General features: G+C 35.7%; 1 long non-coding RNA gene across 1 annotated transcript in view; it reads right to left on the minus strand.

Moving 5' to 3' along the window:
- Nucleotides 1-23531, minus strand: part of LOC132071381 (uncharacterized) — a 65069-nt gene that overhangs the window by 13194 nt on the left and 28344 nt on the right. The window contains exon 2 of the long non-coding RNA XR_009418098.1: nt 1054-1123. This is a non-coding gene — a long non-coding RNA (uncharacterized LOC132071381). The remainder of the gene's footprint in view (nt 1-1053; nt 1124-23531) is intronic.

Below are 23531 nucleotides of genomic sequence, written 5' to 3' on the forward strand. Positions count from 1 at the left end.
GATAACCTCCTATGACACATTCTCATCTCCAGATGCATTTTGCAGAAGTAACCTGTTTTTTTGTTGGTTTTGTCAAATTTGTTTATAAATACATGAACTTAGCAGAGGAGAACTTCAACATACAATTGTTAATTATAATAGCATAAAATGAAAAGCATTATCCAAACTGAAATCTTTCTTTAAACTCTAACAAGAACAGAATTCTCCTCAAGAAAAGCATTCATTTTACACATATTTTTTTTCTTATTCCTACTTATGCATCAAAGGTTGGCCTATGCTCCTAGGTTTGTTCTTTTTATTTTCTTTTTTTTTTGCAAAATGGTCTTTCTTCCATGAAAAGAAAACTTTTACATGAACGACTACTCGTTTGAATTAGTCATAGGATTCCTGCTACGCCAAATTGTTTGGTTGTTCTAAAAGACAAAAATATAATCTTCTTCCTTTTCAGCCTTCACAATGAAGCAAAATGCCCCACTGTATGCACACTTTTTCATAATTTCATGTAGCACTTATGAGATGACAAACTTTCTCACCTGACATGTCAGGTGACATTATGTTTTAGGGGTGGTTTTTTGTGGGTTTTTTTTGTGTTTTTTTTTTTTTTTTGTTTTGTTTGTTTGTTGGTTTGTTTTTTTTTTCCTTTTGTTTTGTTTTTTGTTAAAAAAAGAAATACCAGTTGTTTACCAGAAAGAGGCATTTTATGTAGTGGAGTCAGGGTTTTCTTTTGACAAAACCTTCTGCAGTAAACATTCCTCCTTAAGATTTTGTTCTGTTAAAATACATATTGAAATTCTCCCTAGAACATTTGTGGCACCAAAGAGGAGTGAGAGCTAATATTTTATTTCTCTAAGTAAAAAGGAGTTGAGACTCTCCCCCACATTTGTAAGAGGTGGAAAACAGATAAATAGCTAGTAGGATTGTAGAAATAAAACATGAGCAGATGAGTATTTTCTAATATTTACTTGCTACAATGTTGGTCTTTCTGTACAATTGTTCCAAAGTTAAATTCCACTGTAAGAGGTAAGCCCAAAGCTTTAGCAAAAAACATACTACCTGCATTCAAATGAAATGTAAATGACTGTTCTGATTCATTCTGCATTCTTGTACAGTTATTGGGAAAGGCCTGAAAGAGAAGATAAAAGGAAAGTCACAACCTCTCTTTTGTATTCAAATGATATCCCACATAGATTACAGGTTCCCGTTTTAGCGTTCATGACTTTCCAACCTACAACACTGAATTAGATCCAAGATTCTTTGAAGGCACATCAAGGTTCTGCAGGACCCAATCAGACTATTTCCCATCATTATTATATGAACTAACTCTGTCATGTTTTCTGAGTAGTATTTTAATTCCCACTTCCTTCTAAGATCCCTAATAAAAAGTTCTTACTAATACTCAATAGTCCTGAACTTCAGGACATAGGAATCATTTATACAGCACCTGCCTTATTTTAAAGGCTCTCTCCTGTCATTTAGATGAATATCTGTGTACTAAAAGAGTTTTTGCATTTCCAACCCAATAAGAACCACAACACTCATGCTCAGCCAGTTTCTGTGAGTGCAAGAAGAGTTTTAAAGTTCTACATAATTTTCAGTTTAATAAAATATGTAGTGGGGGGGGGGGGGAAAGAAACAAAAGAAAGAAACAAAAACATCTTCAGGAAAAACCCAAGCAAAAAAATGACAAAAAACCACAAGAGGTCAACAATATTTCACCTATAATACTAATACCTTCTGAAACGCAAGTACATAATCTGTACCTATACATAAAAACTTGAGAGATTTAAAAGTGTAGATTTTTTTCCCTGTGAGATTTATTCTCAGTTGCTGCAGTGGGAGGCTCTAGTGTGGTGCACGTGGGTGTGTTAGGGGAACGTCAGGGGAGCAGACACACCTGCCAGGAGCTCACAGCTTGTGCCACAGTGGCAAATGAGACCAGGGTGAGGGCAGAAGCCACGGCAACCAAGCACCCCAACCCTATAAAAGTCCTTGGGAGTGCCCATAGCCAGGGTGTGGTGTGTCAGCAAGGGCATGGATTGACACCTTGAGCAGGAAGGGGCACAGGAAAAGCATTGAAACCCAGACAGCTCAGCTAAGGAGCACAGTTACCCACAGAGTAAAAAGTCACTGCCTCACCAAGCTCTGCACCCACCACACCGATCCAGCTGCCCAAACAGTGCTCCAGTGGGAACACACTTTCATCCAGGTTTATAGTGGATATTATGAAAAATCTATTTATCAAGCTGCACAGGGAAGTGGTGGAGTCACCATCCCTTGATGTATTTAAAGAATGCATAGATGTGGCATTTAGGGACATAATTTAGAGATATACTTGGGGATGTTAGGTTAACAGTTGGACTCAATAATCTTAAAGGTCTTTTCCAACCTAAATGATTATTCTTTGTAACCTATTGATATGCAGCATTTCTCAGCAGCTAATCAATTATCTTTCATATCATTCTCTGCCCTCAGATTTTGCTGGTTAGGGTGTAAATTTTCAGGGATGAGGATAGAGAAGTTCCATGTATCAGTTCAAATTCGCATAGCCTATACTGAAATGACATATCTTCCCTGGACCTGTAAAAAAATAAGTTCATTGTACCATCCAAAATTTTTCACAGTCCCTGAATTTTTAGACCATTGCCTGCATAAACAGTGTCCAATCTTTTGCTCACTTTCCAGATGAATGGCTACAGAATGTTTTATTTTAGTGGGACCCAGATTTGGATTTTCTTTAGTGAGTGGTGCTGAACTTTAAGCCCTGCTCATGACTAGTTGAGAATATTCCTGCACCAAATTGGGCCAGAGCCAGTGAGCTCTCTCTTCCTCCCCTACTTTCCTATAGAAACCTCTGTTTTACCTGAGCCAACTTTTGGGACAAGGTTTCCACCTTGAAATGTGGGGTATCAAGGAATGGCTTTGAGAACACAGTCTAGACAGTGCTGAATTCCCAGCTTTGTCTTGACATTCTATGGGAAGCCAATAATCACATAAAAAAGCTGGTCTGATGTGCGCTTGGAGGGCTAACTCCTTCACAAACATAAATGCTATTACCTCAGCTGGGTAATCCTTTCCTCTGGATGGGAAGAGGTGGGGGCTGCTGCAAAGACTCATGACAGAAAACCTTAAATGCTATTTTACAACATCTGCAAAGCCACAAATGTGTCTGCTACCAGATTCAATTACAGTAATCATCCTGAAACAGCCCTACTGGAGAAACTAAACACACCATCCCTCCTGCTCGAATGAGACAGGGAAGAGAGATACGCTGCTGCCACTGTGCCTGTTGTCTATCCAGCCTTTCACGAGAAATTTACCAAGAGCATTTTATGTGTTCTAGGATAAGGGCCAAGCACTATGAATGTCAGTGTCTACTGACAAGGCAGATAATGCAATACCTTTTATTGGGCCAACAAATAAAATGTTATGCTTTAGCTTTCGGGTCAAAAAAGCTCTGTCTTTTGGATGTTGTCAGTATTTCCAGAGTATAGCATTTAAATGAGGCAACTGATTTAGGGCATTTCAACTGTCCAACATCAATCACATCTTAGGGCTACATCAAAAAGAAAAGCCTGCTAGGAGAAAAAGGCAGGCAAGGTGTCTGCAGGCCCTCTTTCCTGTTTTAGAGAACCTGTCCTGATATCTCTAACCTAAAATTATTCTACACTTTTATTTGTGTTACACTTTTATACAGTGTTACACAGCCTGTATAAAAATTGTCAAAATAAGGATCAGATGTGGAGATGCACAAGGAGAAATTACACTCTCTAATTAATTTGAAAGAGGCTCAGGAAACCCGAAAAAAAGCAAAAGATTTTTAGAAAATCTTCCAATGAAACTGATAAACATTGAGAGAAACAAAATAGAGACAGAAAGAAGCATTAGAGCCCCAATTAATTGAATCTAAACTGAGCTATCTAGAAGGAAACTAAAAAAATTGATCAGGAAAAACAAACAAAAAAAAGACAAAAATTCCTGCGGGCCAGCTGCCCAGATCTAAGCAATTAGTTATCTGAGTAACATGATGAATTTCTTATCCATAACTAGCTTTTCTGGTGAAGGTGTATTAAAGATCAGATCACATTGTCAGTAATGATTAAAGGATGGGAAATGCAAGAGTAAAATTTTTAAATTTTCAAAATGGTGCTAAAAGTATCTTGCTTGCTTCCTTTGATTGAAACTTTGAAAACTGTAACCATCACAAGTGTAGATGAAGTTTTTACCTGTCTTATTCAGAAAAGTAATATAAAGTATTAAATTATCTTCTTAAACAGTGTATAAGAACTGCAGAACCTGAAAACAGAAACCCTCTGTTAAGGGGCTGAGCTGGGCAAAGAAATCTAGACAAAATGCTGACAAGGGCCCCTCTGTAGCCTCTCAGCAAAGCTGCAGCTGGCCAGGGAAACCAGAGCAAGGGCTTGCATTCCTCCTTTGTCTGAAATCCCTCGGCCTGGGAATAAACAGCTTTCCTTAGGAAAGGATTGCTCTTAGACCTTCAGTTAGTAAGATGTCTCCAGATGTTTTTCCAGATAATTTCTTTCACTGATGCATCTTTGGGGAGATAAGAAACCATTTCATTATTAAAAACTCTTGATGCTACTTGTGAAAAAACAGATTATTCTCATCCTAGTTCATAGTGACCAGTAAGCCTCATATATAACTTCCACTGCTTTATGACCCGTTAAACTTTTACATATCTTCCAGTATTGTCCCCAAATTCATTTCTCTTCTCACAAGACTTAATTTAACTGCTAACCCCAAGATGATGACAAATCACTGTACTTTTTAAACCCTTTTTTCAATGGCAAATTAGTACCCTCTATGCTAGAAGATGGCAGTAAGCAGCCTTTAAGCAAGTTTCTTTAGTTCCCAGAGTAATGGAAGAATTACAGCTAGCAATATGCAGTAGCTTTAAAGCAATCGTGTAAGGACACTGGCCCACCAGTACCTTGGCTTAAAAGATTGATGGAACCCTCAAAAATCAGGAAACTGCTTAACCTATGCTATCCAAAGAGCTATTTTCTACCTTGAATACACAAGAAAATTCTATTTCTTTATAATAAAAGCAGGAGATGCAGTTGTCTACCATCTTAGACTCAAAAGCCTGTCACTAAATTAGAGCAAATTAAGAAATGTAATGCATCTAAGCAATAGTTGGTTTTTGTAATTTGTAAATTAAACTTCCCTATTATTTGAAATAAGTTACAAAGTACTTTCATACTAGCATACTATCAGATATTATTTTCTTATTTTCTTATAATAGTTTCTCTGGTATTACCTGAACATTTTTTAATATATTGCTCATGTTGTCAAAGTGTTGATAACAATTAGCAAAGCAGCATTATAAATAGTATTGAGTTATTTGCTTTGTTGTTGTTTTTTTTTTTGATAGCTTTTCCCCCCAGATATTCTGAATCTTTTAAAAGATATAAGTAAAAATCATAATCTGATAAAGTGAGAGTCTCAAAAGAAGAAAAAGAAAAAACTTCAGGCTAGACAGCCAGATTTTCAAATAGAACAGCTAACTCTTTGGGAGACCACATGGTCCCAAGGATTTTGGTAAGGTTGCCCCTGATCTAATTGAGAATCTGCCCCACTTTCTTAGCACTGGGTAAAACACCAGGACATGCAATATCCTGTTATAACCAGAGGCAAAATATTTCTTAATCCACATCAACAAGATGTATCTACATTAAAAGAAAAAAACATTTCCAATGCAGTCTCTTCTAAAGATGGCATAAAAACATTTCCAAACTTCTTCATAAAACAACATTATTATGTTCTTGCACAGGAGTTCAGTGCCAGAATTTTGGATCAAGTTTAGATGCAGCTTTGCTCTGCAAAGATACTTACACCCCTGCAGACCCAGCTCTCAAAATTTCTCATCCTCATCCAAATATACAACTCTCTTTTTCTGGGAGATGCCTTTTAGGAAGATCATCCTTAACTTCCTTAACACTTTGAGCATTCAGCATCGATATATTCTTGAGGCACATATCAAAGTATTTCAATTAAAAATTAAGCATCTTTTAAATCAGACATGGATAAGACTTGAAACAAGCTAAACAAATAAGTGGCAAATGCTGATTTCTTAGCCTTTTCACATCAAATTTTATGCCTTCTTGATCAGACATGTCTATCAAATACTGATTACAGAGTTTAGTGAATTTCTGTCAGTGACCTGTGAAATACGAATGAACAGATGGGATCCTGTCATCTGATGTTACACAGCATGAATCTCATTATCAATTATGTTTCTAGTCCTAACTTTAGATTTCTACAAAAGTGGGTTTAAAGCTAAACTTCAGGATCCATGTTTGAACCTTTTTTCTGTATACATGAAAATATCAACTGGATTCAGTTACCCTCCTTGAAAGTCTGACATTTCTTTCATTGGTGAAGTGCAGTGAAGCACTTGAGTTTTGAAAACAGCAGAGACAAAGCCAGTGTGAAAGTCCTCAAGGTACAATAGAGTTTTGCACCAAATGCTGTACTTCCTGAAATTCAAGCCCATTATATATGGGAAAACAAAAGTTTTCCTATGGAATGGTTTAGTTTAAGATTATACCAGTCTGTAAAATTCAATAAATGTTACTATATTCTGCTAAGTTATTTTAAAAACAGTTTTAATCTGCTCCAACTACCAAAATAAACTGGCAAAAGTTTGCATTTCTTAAAATAAATTGTACAAATACTCAGCTTTACTGAAAGCTTTATCTGTCATAAAAGCAACAGAGTTTTCTACAAGATATTTGACAGTTTATTAAAATTACTGAAACTCCCCTTGAAGACATAGATATTTTTACTTTTATATGACTGTTCAGTCCTTCCTAGTAAAACACTTGAGAGAGGAAAACAAAATAATAGAAGTTTCAAGGTGCTGAAGGGTTCAGATTTGGCTGATGACCTGATCTAAAACTTACTAGCACTGTTTTCTTCTGAACAGTTCATGATAAATTTGTATACTTCCACGCACAGATTCAAAAGGTCTTCCAAAATCACTTTTGTCTGTACAGTATTCCTAATCCTCTGTCTGTCCCGTGTGCCTGCCACTCACACTTCTGAACTTAGCACCTGGTTGACATAGAAATCTGTTTGATGAAATTAGACGCACAGCTCCTCACCTTCATGAATGTGTGACAGCAGCTTTCAAGATAATGCAACACAGTTCATTTGACAGACTTCATAGTTTTAGTACTCACATTAAAAAGTGGTTTAGTTTCCACGTCTTCAGAAAGCAAACATATGCTTCCAGTCTGAACAAAATTAAGTTTGCTTTCAGAGAAATATTTAACAAGAGTGAAGATTCCAGTGTTCATCCAATTCCTCTTGTGACAGTACAGGTATGATGAAAAGAGGAAGGAGAGGGGAAAATACTCTGCTCTGTAGTATCAGAGCTGCTGCTTGGTTCTTCCTGAGACAAAGTATTTTCAATGCTTTAGAGATATAATTGTAAATAAAGCTCTCTCTCATATGCAACTAAGAATCCAACCCTAGAGGAGTCTGGAGATCACTCATACATGCAATGTTCATAGAAAAAACTTAGGTGCAATGTTTTTCAGGACTCCATTTGTCAATACTGAGAATAAGAAAATCCAAAATACCTGTGGAAAATATTTATCTGTTTAGCTAATAAGTTGTATCTCCACAGAGAAGAGTTCTGGTTGTCTAAACAAATAGACTACGGTTTTTATTCTGTAGAGACTCTAAGTAATGGACCTTGCATACCAAGTCCACTTGACAGTTTTAAGGTAAAAGTCAGACTGTGCACACATTTCAGAAATGTTCCTCAAAACAGCACTGTAGTCACAAGTCTCAGATCACACTAACTCCTCTTAAAGTAGCACTCTTCTACGACATGCTAAAAATAATTAACAAATAGAATATGCAAATGCATATTCTATTATGCAAATAGCAAATTTACTATTTATTTATTATAATATTATAATAAATAAATAATATTATAAAAATAAATAATATTATTTCTTATATTATAATATTATAATAAATAATATTATTAATATTATTTACTAATATTTGCTATTTATATGTCCAAATACTCTATGTCATGTCTTACCTGTTAGGTACACTTCTGTATTCTCACTCTCATAAATTTTGTTGAGTTCACATTCTCAATATTAAGTAGCACTCAATGCATGAAGTAGAAGAATACAAAGGCAATAAATGAATGAAGAGGCAATACAAAGAGCATGAGCATGCCAGGAATTTTTCTGCCTGCTTCAGACACAGTTGTTTAATGTTAAATGTGCTCAGCAGCAGTGTGGGTGCTTTTCAGCTGTGGCATAAAAGCAAAATCTTGATTACTTTGTTCTACTGGTAACAAATGCAACATGCAATAATTACTACATTTAACTGAAATTTTCTACTGTTTGATATTCAGTGAGCAGGTCAGCAAGTTAAATATGTTTGGAAAAATCTGCAATGATATTAAATACCCAGAAATACATATTTTAACTGTTGCATGCCTATGTAAACAAATGCACTGATGGATAATTTTTCTATTCTGTAATTTAAATGGTTTCTGGTATGGTCTTTTTTTTTTTTAAACCTTATTATTTTTTGAGATTAAAAGCTTTACACATATTTGGTGTTCTGTTAAGAGCTTTTGGAACGGAAAAAATGTGGCTGAAGGTATTAAATTGCTTCAAAGATGCAACTATTAATCAACCAGTTTGAACACAGGCCAAGAATATACAGAAGCTTGTAAATTATTAAGCAGAGGCTCAAAAGAATTATACATTGCTGATGATTCTGTGCAGTACTACACAGCAATAAAAAAGAACACACTACATATGTGTTTCAACTGTAAAATTGTTCTTTTTAAAATATTATATGGAAAATCAAACTTTCCTTGTATCTACCATGTTAGACACCACAAGAAACATTTTAACTCTTAATTGAAGGAAATATGTTTCCTTAATCCCAACATGCAGAAATTTAAAATGGTTTTGATTGTTTTGTTTTTACACTACAAATAAAGAGTACAAATTTACTGATAGCACAAGCACTTTTAAGTTGTCTCTATAGCAGATGAATATAATTAATTTTCACCTATGGAGCCAGCAGTAAAGCTTCCATTTAGAGAACTCTGACCCAAGAAACATCAAAGCACAGATGCATTTAGCCAAAGAAGAGACCACTGCAATTCCCCATTTTGTCTTTTTCTAAGACACAAAGAGTATTTAAACTTCTTGGGGCTGAGAAGTAAATTTTCAATCAAAAAACACAATCTGAAGAGTTGATTCTGTAGCACGATGAATTATTGCCATGTTTAACATGAAGACACCCTTTACATGCAAGTGCTTTACACATAAAACATGGCTACAAATTGTGTGACAGAAAAATAATTTACTTATTTTAAACTAGGACAAATCTCAGTGGAATTTGAACTATACAATCATATAGCATTTCTAAACATATTATTGTGTTACATTAGCCAGCTGAGTACTTCCTTATTAGTTAATAGTTATGGGAGCTCACAGATATTAGGCTACCTCCAAGGAAATAAATTTTTTCCCTGATCTCAATAGAAATGGATTAGGAATTGCAATGGAACACTAATAAAGATGCTGAATATCAATTCTTGGACATTTTAAAGCCAGTAATTCCAGCAATTTTTTCCTTTAACCAGATTTTTAGATGTCCCAGGGATTTGTTATTAGATACCTTGCACTTTTCACAAATAGAAAGAGGAAATGAAGGTTAAAAAAAGGTCAGCTTTATAAACACATTCTGCATAAATTAGATTAACTAGATGTCAGAAAATAAGTTTAAATGTTTAATCTACCGTGTGATCTACTGTTAATAATATCTGGATAGTACTGCAGCTTTCATTACACATAACCTGTTAACAGTTATCTTGCAGGTAAATATCAAAATTCACATTGATTTCAAGGAACAATTGAAAAATAAGAAATCACTTTGCAATCTGGTTTATAATTATCATCAAGACATTGAAGATATGCGTGGAAATGAATGAGGGTTAAAAAATGCCTTGAGTTATAGACCAATGTAAGATGATTCAGCAGCTAATTCAAACCAAAGTCACAGTGTCTTAAAAACCTACAACTAATGGAGAAAACCTGATGAAATGAAGACTTTGTTTCATTTGGAAATTAAAAGGAAATAGGCACCTTTTCCAATCTGTGGCCAGGAGTTCACGGCATATTCTTAAGTGGCAGTGCTAACAATATTAACAATGCTGAACACTTTAAATACAGCAGGCATACTTCTTGTGTTTTCTTATATTACTATTCATTTCTGACACTAAAAGACATTCTTTAAAGTGTCCAAGTAGGATACTAATGGGCATAGGAGGCTTTTTACTTCAAAATAAACATTTGGAATTGGTGAGTCAACAACTGGAGTGGTATCTAGTCACCAGCTCTGTTTTAGCTCCTGCCTTCCCTGTTAAGCTTTCTGATAAGGGAAAAAACATGCTATTAAAATTCACCACCAAAGGAAAAACAGTCATCACCTAACTTCCAATCTTTCCCTTCTAGCAAGTGCTAAAAGAAAATACAATTCCTATTCTTTAATCACACACAGTTCTAAATCTCAAAATCCCAGTCTATATTTTTATCTGAGAGTGGCATCCAAGTCAAAATCTCTTCCTATCTCTCTCCTCCCAGAAACTGAGATATCTTCTGTTCAAGCATTTCACTCTCAAGATCTAAATATCCAATCTCATTTGTATCTGTGTCTGACAGGAGTTTGTCAGAAACACAAGATTTCATGTCCCATCCATCTTGAAGTTTTAAAATCTCAAATTGCTATCCAATCACTGTCATCAGAGATTGCATTGAAGCAATTGCATTCATAGCAAATAAAGTTTAAGAGAATTTAAAACTTCATCCTTGCTTCAATTTACTTCCTTCTTCAACACTAATGAGCATATTTTAAATCCATGGGTAGGCTTGCTTTTCTTCCCTCAGTTTTGAAATACATATTGAAATGAGGATTTCTTTCACGTACTCACGCAAGCAACGATGCCTGAATGTAAATGGAGCTCTTTTATATGTAACTGCTTTTATCTTCCAAATCATACTTGCCTTCTGCAAAGCCACAGAATGTGCTGATTCTTTTTCAAAGAAAACTTTGTGACAAAATGGCTCATGCACCTGCCAGGGTAATAAAGGATGGTTTTTGTTAAACAAAACCAGAACTTTTCTCCCCTCCCCTGCATTATCATTGATAATTGCTGTATTGTTTCAAGAAACAAAAATTCACAGAGAAAATAGCAACTGCATATACAGCACTGTGTATCTACAAATTGTTGGAAGCTAATTGGAAGAAGCTTAAGCCAGTTGTTCCACCACTTTTATTTCACAGTGCAGAGGATTCAGGAAAACTAATTCTTTCATCTTTCTGGCTTTGAAAACCTTCATTTTCTTATCAGTTTACTTCACATGCAGTCACTGTTGATTTTCAGTAAGTACCACAGCACAAACAGTTATTTGAATTAGAAGAGTCACTGATTCAGGCAGAAATAAATTTCTTGGAGAAATTTCAGAGTTTCAACAACACCCACACCCCTGCAGCTTCACACCAGGTGTGCTGCAAGGCACCAGGTACAGTAGTTTTACTCCTGTCCCTTCCTTCACACCATAACCCCTCCTGCTTGTGATTTCAGCTGTGTAAGCAACTGAAATAAGTTTCTGTTCAGTTATGATTGAATACATCAGGGGAAATTTGAGACATGACAAAATAGAGGACAGAAAAAAGACTCATGACCACAGCAAAAAGCCTGAAAGGAACCCTTAAGTTAGTATTCAGGGAGACCACAGTCATTAGCAGGAAGACAGAGTGTTAGCATCTTTTTTACCTGCAAATAATGTTATTTCTGCAAATTAAGAATAATCCCTAGAAAAATTGGAATACCAGTGGAGTTTTATTGACTGCTTAATTTAAAACCCCATGTTTTCAAATCAAAGAAATAGAACTACACTGTGAAATAAAAATAGCTCCTTAAGGTGAAAGACACCACTAGTTTCTCAATGTAACAGAAAAAGGGATTTTAGTAAAACAGACTAATCATCACTGCTGCCCCACCAACCTGAACTAGGAATCATTGCCAAGAATTGTGCAACCCTAATATGAAGGCCTCACAGAAGCACAGCCTGTCCCCAAGAACTTCCTACAAAAATACCTATTGTAAAGTCCAATCAACATGAACAGGCCCAAAATCTCTCTCAGAGATCCATTCTCAAACAGTTCCCCAACTATGTCTCCATATTCAGAACTTAGTTTCAACCTTAACTGCAGCAGATCTGTTACACAAATCTGGATCCAGCTCACAGAAATTAGGTTGAGTGGAATTTTTTTTTTATTTTAAGAAGCAAACAACAGCTCATAAATGGCTGCAGATATATATGTTTGACTAAATATACTGATATCATTCTGATATCATACTGATATCAAAGTTTCTGAATCATTCACCACAGATGACCTCTTGAGTCAGAGATGAGCAAGTCAGGGTTAATTCCATCTCAAAGAAAATGTTCAGCAACATTAAAACCAGCTGAATTGAAAGCCCTCCTAAGGCACCCAATTCTCTCCACTTGACAAAGAACAGAAAACTTATACTGTTTCACAGAGCTAGAATTTTATCTTAGGAATGCTTGGCCCATATTTAAAGTAAAGTAATGCCCTTAAAACTGCATTTCAAAACCAGGTTCCACTTCAATTTTTATAGAGCATATTGAATTTAATGAGCTTTCTGAAAAAGTAAAAATCAAGTGATAATACTTTCACTGTCCCCTCCATGAGTTTACTTAATTCATATTTGAAAGTGGACAAGTTTTTAAGGATATTAAAGTATTAATTTCCCCTGCTTCCCCATTAGGAACTTTTAGGGAGAAGACAGTATTTATGCTTTTAGTAATGGAAAATCAGAAACGGCTCCTTCCAAATCTTTTCCAAGGAGACAGAGAAACATACAGGAAGAAAAATAAAACTCCTTTAGCAAGTACACTGCCCCAGACAAGCTACACTCTTGCTGTAGTGGTTGCATACAAGTGTGGGCTGGTGTGCAAGGACTGGTGACAATAGGAAAGCAAGTTTCATTAGTTCTGCTACTAATGGAGCAGTTTGTTTTAGCTTATAAGCATTCTAGAAAAATTTAACAGCTATTAGAACCTTTGAAGATTACATTTGATCATTAAAGTGTGAAATAGAGAAATTTATGTCTGTTTTAATTGAAAAGCCAAATGTAACCTTTATGGCAGAGTTACCTCCTGAGACATATTCAAATGCCTGCAGAAGTTTCTTCTGCTGTGAATATTTTACATCTGCCAGGAGATTCTAACTAGGAGAATTAGATGGTGAGGACAGAAAAAACCTAATGGAGATTCAATTAAGATGTTCATAATTAGCACTCGAGAGTGATCACTTTGTCCTTTCTACCCTTTCTAGTTGTATAAAACAAGGGGGAAAAAAGGTGCAATCCTAAAGAGGTTATTTTTGTACAGAGGGGAGTACCTCTCCACATAATGTGTATTTAAAGTGTAGACTCAATGGAGCATAGGTCAGCTTCTCAAAACTTTACCTGCAGCACTCCAAACAGAATTCTTCTATTGCAACTAGTCAAGCTTGTATTTATGTGAGATAAAACAAAGCTAATGAAGCTGCAAATCCTCATGCATCAGAGAGACAATTCTGCTCTTTGATGCGGTTGATGTCACATAAACCTTGTGCACAAACCACCTTGTCCCTGGAGACTGTCAGTTACAGGGTCAGCACAAAAACCATCGCATCTTGTCCTGTCACTCCTGGCCTTGGAAAGAGGTCTCTCTTCCTCTAAGTATTGAAAGGACACAACCAGGTGTCCCCAGAGCCTTCTCTTCTTCAGGCTGAACAGCCCCAACTTTCTCAGCCTGTCAGCAAAGAAATGCTCCACTCCTCTGAGCATCTTCATGGACATGTTCTGGACTCACTCCAGCAGGTCCACATCCTTCTTACATTGAGGAATGGGACACAGAATTCCACTGGTGGGATCTCACCAGAGCACAGCAGAGGGGCAGAATCCCCTCCCTTATCCTGCTGGTAACACTGCTTTCAATGCAGCCAGGACACCATTGGCTTTCTGGGGGACCAGTGCACATTACTGGGTCATGTCCAGCCTCTCATCCACCAGTAAGTCCTTCCCCTTAGGCTTCCTCCCAATCTCTTCATCCCTGAGTTTGTCTTTGTGATTGGGATTGCTCCAACCCAGATGCAGAACCTAGTGATATCAATATATATAAATATAAATAAATAAATATAAATATATTTAGTTACAACTGTGTGTCTGTCCATCATCACACTGAGAACCTTTATAACTCATGGGTAGCATGGGTAGCATACTGTGAGTCAGACAGTTCACTCAGCATCTGCATGGGAGAATTTGTATTCCTTTCTCCTCAGATTCAAGATGCAGTCAGGAGCAGCTCATCAGATTTCAGCAAAAGCTCTTGCCTTGAGTTTAATGGCACAAGTTGATCAGAAAGCCATCAATAACTGGCTTTATTTAGATAAAAAATGTTTTTAAGAAATAACATAGGAAACCTCTCTTCACTACAAAATATGTGTTTGCACCATCTAATAGATAATTGCTAGCTACATTACCGAAGCCTGGGAGCTCTTTGCTCCATTTGGAATACTTTGAATACTCTGTCAGAACAGATGTGGTGCATTCAACTCTCTAGTTGAGGTCAAAACAAATGCAACAGGAAAACTCTCACTTCAGTATCTGATAGCTTTTCCACAGCTTATATAAAAGAAGTTGAGGGAGGTGATTGCTGTATGGGACCTTAGACAGATGATTTGACAGAAAAAAGAAAAATAGCTGTTGGCTGGCACATAGTCACAACTTCACTTAAATTGGTGATTTGAGACAAGGAAATACAATTTGCATCCTTACTGTACAATGTGGAAAAATGACATGGCACCTGGTATACAATAAGATACTGGAGTAAAAGCAAATTCTGAAGAAAGGACTTTAATAATTAATAAAAACCCCTATGACTTAGGCAGTCGGTGCATGGAAGAGAAAAACTCCATCTTTTAGAAGTTCATAGAAAATAATATCCCTGTAATTTTCTACAGGGGATTCAGAAATCTAACATTTCTATAAGAGGCTCAATTTTGCAAATACTAGATACTACTGATGACCATTGATTATTGTAAGAGTAGGATTATAAGATTTTTTATCATGTGTAAGGGCTTCATAGGGAAGTCCATTATAATTTTTTTTAAAGGCACTTTTAAGAAATTAAATTAAGAGCAGGACAACTAAGCAGTTCTGTGATTTCCAACTTCTTCACATAGCAAGAAGCAAAGTAGTGTGGGACCAATCAGACTGCAAAGAAAATCTCTCTTCAGTGACACAATATCTCTGTTTTATCTTTATAATTTCAATCATCACTGTTCTTAGATTACCTTTCTTCCACAAGTTATCCTTACATCACAATATTTCTTCTTACCTCAGTTATCTGGGGAGTCTCTTGTATATATTTCAAAAATTAAATTTTTTATACACAGCTAATTTTTTCATTCACAGGAAAAGAGAATGAAATAGTATTATAAAGAATCAAGACTATTATTAGAACTGGGAAATACTTTGAATTATTTTGATGGAAAATTAAATTTATGAAATTCAACTTGCAGTCAAATTTGCTGTGAAGCCATTTTCTGTTTTATAATTACAATAACACACTTAAACTGAAAAGTGGATTGAAAATTAAAAGCAGACACTTTGTCTCTTCTGCCATTCTCAGAATAACTTGGCTTTATAACAAAAATAGTCTTCTCCCTCATGTATTATGATTTTTTAAATAAAATTTATTTCAGAAATGTATTGGGAGAAAATGGGATCATTTCCCACCAGAAATATGTTGAATACTTAATGTGTTTAAAATTATCATGAATTTTTTGTATTGAAGATTTTTGGAGGATTTTTTTGGCATTTCTGGATAGCTTTCCCACTCAGTTCATAATTTATACCGATTCAGTTCTTCTGTTTTGAAGTCAGCTATTAAAGATTCTGCATAGCAATGCTGTGACTCTCAATATGTGAATCCCAGGCAAGAGCTTTTCCAGACTTTTGATTCTGAAAATGGAGTTATGCATCTCTATTTAGTGATTTTTTTACAAGTTTTGGTGACATTTAACGTCTTATAAGTGATCCAGAAACCCCTGAGAAGGTTAAACCTTTTGCTAGGTAATGTTCAATTAACTATTCAAAGAACTTTTTTCTCTAAGAGCCTGAAACCTAGGATAATCTGGTTCTAGTTGGTCAGACTTAACTATTTTTTCAGCACTGCCAAATTGATTCTTCAACCCTTTATGCCTCCAAGGTTTCTGTCAGGGCATTCTGTAGAAAGTCAAATTCAGAGTTTAATGTCTAACACAGAGAGATCTCATAGAAGGTAGAGATTCAAGCAAATGAGAAAATCAGGTTCTTTCCTGTCATTAAGATACAATCTAGAAGACAGCAGGTCATATGTGGGTCAAACCACTCTCCTAAGATGGGCCATCCAGTAGGCAAGCCCTGAGGAATAACTCTGAGATCTCCTTAGTACTGGTGGCATAAAAAATATCACAGGAGTATGTTGAAGAGGGAGAGCTACTTTAGAAGCACATGTATAAATGAAAAATATCTTAGGCAAATGCCCTAACAAATAGACTAGAGTCAGGCAGCCAGCTGTTGCTTCTCTCACTTCCAGGATGCTCTACATTTTTTGGATAGTGATCAAGTGCTGGCAAATATGTGCCGTAACTTATCTGAATGCTCTTGCAACCAGGTTCTAAGACTGATGTTTATCAGCCAAACATCTTCAAGTCCATATAGTCACACAAAATTTTCCCTTTGAATCGAGGCTAATTACATTACAGGACTCCAGGTGATCATATGCAGCACTTTTTCCTTCCAAATCCCAAATATATACATAAGAGAAAAACAAGTTAGATTGTTTTAAATATGAGCATGTAGATGGTATTTTATAGGTATGCTTATCTGCTTTCAGGCTCAAGACATTGTTTATAAACCTATCATTAGCCAAACCACTACTAATACTTAGGAGACAACAAAATAATACATTATTCCACAGGAAATAATGTCTTTGAAGGCAAATTTTCCCCATGTTACTCTTTTCTCTAGGACCAAAAGCTGCATTTGAGTCATTAAGACGAAGAATTTTCCCTTTTAACTCAATGAAGGCTTCAATTCTGATTTCAGTGTGAGAATGGTGACAGCTTGTGAATTACAGGCTCCTGCACACTTCTCTGACTCGGATTTATCAGCAAGGTCAGGACGGCAGTGCAGGAATAGCATTGTAAATACAAAGGTGATTGTTCTGCCAGCTAGGTGTAAATTGTCCCAGCATGCACGGTGAAGCCTTTCTTTTATGTGTAAATTAATTGCAGTAGCTATCAAACTACAGCTGGTAAGGCAGCCAGCTGGGCATAAATAGGAATTCCAGACTGCCAGAGTCTTCCTGCTGGAAAAACAACAACTTCCCAACATGAGTCTTCAGCTGTTTGAGATGACAAACCTGAAAGGCAAAATGCCACCTCACACACCTGACTTGAAAGTGAGCATCTGAACAGCTGATACTCTCGATAGAGCCAGAAGCAGAACACAAAAAGTCCTTCATGTCTGGTTATATGATAACAGCACAAGATCAAATGTTCAAGATTTCATGGTTTTTCTTACAAACTGGACTTGAGCTACATTGCCTCTAAATAGAACTGCTAGTTTCTATAGCTTTTATACCTTCAACCTTTGTATCTTCAACCTTTTTTTGTCTTTTGTATGGAGATGAACACCAGTTAAAAGAAAACAATTATACAGCAGATTAGCAGCCCCATGATACAAGGTGTTCAACAACAGTAATAGGAATTTTGAGATTTTTCCTCTCCATACATTCTCTTGCACTTCAGTGACAAAACCATCTTTTGAACTGGCCCACTGAAGATACATAAATGAAAATAAATCCTGAAAATAAAGTTTTTATAATCAAAATACGAAGCTGAGGTAAGAACCTCAAACAAACATCCCTCATTTCCAGAAAGCTCATCAAATGTAATTCTACTACAGTGTCAAAAATATATTTAAATTTTATGGTCTTATTGAGTTTCAAAATGGTGTTTTTACTACAGTCATTGACTGAACACTTAGTGTTCAGAAAGAAACCAAAAAGGCCAGTTATAGAAATGATGAAGAATGAAAAATACCTCTTCAGCTTCATAAAAAGAAAATAAAGCAGTCTTAAGTTTAATTTATTTCTACATAATAACACAAACAATGGACTTCCTTTTTCATGTGTTTTAGGAAGTTTCTCATTCCATCAAAGCTGACATGGGGAGGAGTAAAGCTCTAAATCTCTGCATAGCCCACAGGTGTGGATGGATTCAGATGGTGAAAGGCAAGGTGAAACAGAGCAGGAACCAGCAAATTAATTTATGTCCTGTATACTTGTGAAGAAGAGGGTTGCTTCTGGTTGAAAACACACTGATGAGAACATCAGTGCTGGACACTTATCTCCCTATTCTTTTAAAGCCTGAAAGTTTGTTTGTAAGGACTCTGTAGAGAAAGTTGATTTAGAAAAGCATTTTCTAGACTATGCTGATCATCCAAGGTACAAATAACAAATTGAGAATAAAGCTTTCATCAATCAAAACAAGGAGGAAACACATCCACTCATTTACAAACAGAACACATAATCTATTTTTGCTTCTTTGCACCTGCTCACTTGACAATCTGTCATTAAACAGGGAAGAATAAAGTTGTGATTAGGAATTAAGAGTACAGATCTCATACTATTGAAAATCCCCAATGAGCTTGTCCACTTCTAAAAAATTGCAATAATTAAGAAAATTTATGTCAATATGTCTGACACAAGATTGTGCTTGTCTCTGTCAGCTGTTCCTATATCAAGCCCAGAGATCGCTAATTTAAGTTTTCAAGACTGTCTATAAACGTTCCCAAAGCCTAGCTGTAATTACACAATAGCAAGACAAACAGCTGCTAGAATTTCTACTAGGATCATATTTTCAAGATATAATCCCTACCCTTAGAAAAAAAAGTTGGCTTACAAAAATACCAGCCCTGGAAAATAACTAGGAAGGTGATCTTTTCAAATAACTTATGAAAGAAAAGAAAAAAAGGAGAAAAAAAAAAGTCAAGGCCAGAAGAGAATGGTGAAAGCTTAGAGGCCTTGGAGCCTGGAAGAAGAGGCTTACAGATTCAAACTGCTGGTAATTCACAACTTTAGCTTCCTAAAGCTATATTGTGTTATTTTAGAGAGATGACAAGAAGTAATTTTTTATGCTTGAATTAAAAATGTTTCCAAAATATCTGCCCTTTTTCTCAACACTGAATATGCATTTTGACCATAGAGAAAGAGCATATTCTTTAAGAAAGCTCAATGACAAACACAAAACAAATTAACAATAGAACAAAAATTAACCCCTAAGTAAAATAAATATTTATCCAGAATGGATTTTGTAATTCACATATCCCTCTAAGCTCAATTAGATCTCTCAAAATGCATTCTCCAGTTACAAGGTAGAATATAGTGGAATTTGTCCTTGGGAAATGAAGCCAATTTTCATCACTTTAGTTGTTGCATGGGCAGAAGACAACAGGCATGAAATTGTTCATTTAATCAAAATATCACTTTTCCATTACAATCAGTTTTGACAGAAAGTGATTGATTATCCAAAATTAAAAAGCAGAAGTACAAACCCATACTTATTTATGTATTGAAGCATCACAAAACAACCACTTGGAAATCCTTCCTGATACACAAATCCTATAATTAAAAACATAAACAAGGTTCAAATATGCTCTCAGCAAAAGGGTCACTTTAGCAACTATTTTCTATCTCTCCACTAACATTTGCATCATTCATTCCTTTACCTAGAACAAGTATTTCATAGAGAATTCATCAGAAACAGTAGTTTTCTTGGATTTTGCCTTAAAAATAAAAAAAACCCCAAACTCACTTAGCTATTTCTATACAGCTACTCATGTTCTAATTCTCCCCATTTAAATGCTATTCTAGGAACCAAGTGACCAGTGATCAGACTAAGCAAGTTCTTGATGGGCATTTTAATAAATATTTAAATCACTAGAAGATATATATTTCACTGTCAAAAAAAAAAACTCTATGGTAATTGGTATCTTCTCCAAAATTAGTGCCAGAGATAGTTAAAGTGGTATAGACTTCCTTATTAACTATGTTAGTTGGACAATGTGCTTGTATATATACTAACAAATAAAACATTTACTAATAGAATTACACTGTAAAAAAGAATTTTCTCTCTACATACATGTTTATATGCATATTTTGTATGTGCATTTGCATGTATTTTATATATACATACCTACATACATACCTTTAGACAGGGGCAGCAGCAATTCCTAATATGTTTCATGAATATTGCAGTGCACTCAAAATATAATCGTGAGTTTTCAGTGCATCATTTCAGTCCAAAAAGCTCAAAAACATCAGCATGAAGAGAGATAATATTCCCCTTATGAGCAAAATTGCATTGTTTCTACAATATTAAAAAACTTTTGACAATGTGCATGTTACATATCATTTTAGAGCAGACATTTTATTTACCAAATGTATTTGAATAATTATTAGGAAAAAAAATTAACTTCTGAATGCCCAAATCATCTTTTTGACATTATATTACACAGGAAATGAGGTTAAAAATGTTTTAAAAAAATTGTTTTTATGTATGAAAACACTGCTTACAGTCAAAAAAGCTAAATTCTTTCAACAGCTATCAATTAGCTGCCAGCAAAGAATGCATTTTGATCACTGTGATGTTTAGCATTTTTTTTTATTATTATTACTTTTTAAGATATGTATCTATCTTGCCTCTTAAAAGAATCTCACAAGGGAGGTTCTTAGAAAAAATTCTGGCCCATTCTGGCCACACAGCACCAATCTACCACTTTCCATCTCTCCCAATGAAGACATACAAGGGAAACAAAAAATGTAAAAAACAAAAACACTGCAAATGGTGAAGTAAAGAGATATCAAAGTATAAAGGAAAAAAAAAGGCAAAATATCTCCCTCAGAACTTTGTCTTTATCATTGAACCTCAAGTCAATTTTTACCAAGGTTCTTTGCGTGCTTCTGTGATTAGCAGCAATGAGTTCCACCCTCCTGCCATGAACCAAACCACATCACCTTCCTGAAATTACCTAAAGAGCATTTCATAGTGCAGCATTCACTGCTGGAGCATTGCATCCTCCCACACCATAAACTCAGCAAAATTCTCATCTATAGATCACAGAATCACAGAAATTCAAGGCTGGAAGAGACCTGTAAGATCATCGAGTCCAACCCATGTTCTAACACCTCAACTAGATAATGGCAGCAAGTGCCACATCCAGTCTTTTTTTGAACTCTTCGAGGGATGATGACTCCACCACCTCACTGGGTAGATGATTCCAGTATCTGACCACTCTTTCTGTAAAATACTTCCTTCTTAATTCTAACTTGTATCTCCCTTGATGCAGCTTGAGACTGTGTCCTCTTGTTCTATCTGTTGTCGCCCGGAGATGAAAACAAACAAACAACAACAATGGTTTTATAGGTTGGCATAGCAACAAACCTCTTATCAGAATTACTAGTGATTTACTCCAGTCAAGGACACTTTTAGAAGAGACAGTTCATTAGCAGGCAGGTCAAATCAACCAAATGACTGAACTGCTTTGAACTTTGTGTGTTACACCCTGAAGAAGTCATGGAACATAGAAATTTGTTTTAATGTTAATTATTATCAGTGAATCTACAGGGGCTATGCAGTCTGCTGCTAGGCAGAGGGCAACAAAAAAACTGTGCTACTGAACCAATAATATTTATAATATTTCAGAGTTTGATGAAGTAGACAAGTGCTACTGTAATATTTGCTTGGACTTGACTCTGCAGCTAATCAAAGTCCTAATAATGTACAAATCTCCCAGAGAACAGTCATTCATTGTTGCTTTCTCAGTCCAAATCCATACAGTCCAAGGTGATAAATACATTAACAAATAACTTTTTAAATTCAGCCTTCAATATAAGCAGCTCTTTCTCAATATGGGCCTTGTGAGTCTGTTCCATGGCTGAAAATACATTTGTTTGCATTTTCAATGAATTGGTGCCCAGGGTACTCTTGTGCAATGAATTGTTTTGCTTTGAAGGGAAAAAACTTTGGAAGGCAATCACAAGAAATAATCAGTTAATGAGGAACATGTCACCAAAGCTAAAGCTCTTCAAGACCTCTTAGATGAAAGACTAATGATTGATCAAATTAATCATACTGCCAAACATTTTATCCAGCATTGAGGATGAGTAGGCAGCCATTTTAAAGAGGAAACAGATATTAGTTTGCAGACAGCCTTGTCCCTCTAACCAAAGGGCTGTTGAGGATGGTTTGAACAAACTTTTTTTCTCCAGGGAGGAGTCCTAAAGAGGGCTACAAGCTCTCTATGTTTCAGCTTCATAAAAAAGTTGCTTGGAAGAACTGTAAGACAACGAGCTGACAACAGTGACATCTGTAGATTGATACTCTGGTATATGTTCTTTTTCAATCCAATAACACTTGACAATCTAATTTCTTTTTTTCAGATTGTCTCAGGATTAAAATTGATAAAATCAACTTTGTTCATTCAAAATGAAGTAGGAGTGACACTTATTGTCATGGGAAGGGATAGAGTAGTGTTGATGACACAATTTATTGCTAAATTGGTTCAGAGGCACTACAGGCCTTTGGGCTTTGAAAAAAGGGTTTGGATTCTCAAAGAACAGCACAGACTTGAACTGCTTATTTCTCATTACTGATCTGAGAGAAAAAGTAATGAGCTTTCTGTGCTGTATTTGACCAGATCACTAAAGATTGCAAAAATTGTCTTACCCCACAGTGGACAGTACTGAGATAGGAAGAGTGACCACACTATAAACATATTTATTAATGCAAATTTCTGGTAGGCATTTGGGTCCAAATGTACTGAACAAGAGCTTTCCACAGGCAACATTTTATCTTAATTCCTGGTTTACTACAGCCCTAGGACACAACATTACTATTATTATTTACAGGAAGAGTAAGTCACCTGGGAATTGAAAATGCATGAAACAATTTTCAGAAACACAGTTATGCTTAGTAAGCTAAGTTTGCAACTGCAGACTGGTTGTCTGATTGTTCACTGTTTTCTTAATCTCCTGGATATTTAGATGAAATATGACCTCTTGAGAAAACAAGACAAATAAATTAAAGGTGATATTTAGACCTAAACAGTGTGCCTGTCCTCATGCAGCAGCAGTTCAGCATTTTCTACCAGTCATGTAAGGCTTTGCTTACAGAACCTGTGTGGCAACAACTTCACACAGTGCTTTGAAAAACCTAAAAGCTAACATTGAATTCTGTATATGCAAACTATTATTCTGTATTTACTTAATTTTTTTTTCCTATAGCTACTGTATTTCTCTCCATCTACATGATCCACAAAGGACTTTGAAGTGCCTGCC

The sequence above is a fragment of the Ammospiza nelsoni genome, chromosome 3, assembly GCF_027579445.1.
Source record: "Ammospiza nelsoni isolate bAmmNel1 chromosome 3, bAmmNel1.pri, whole genome shotgun sequence".
NCBI classification, from domain to species: domain Eukaryota; kingdom Metazoa; phylum Chordata; class Aves; order Passeriformes; family Passerellidae; genus Ammospiza; species Ammospiza nelsoni.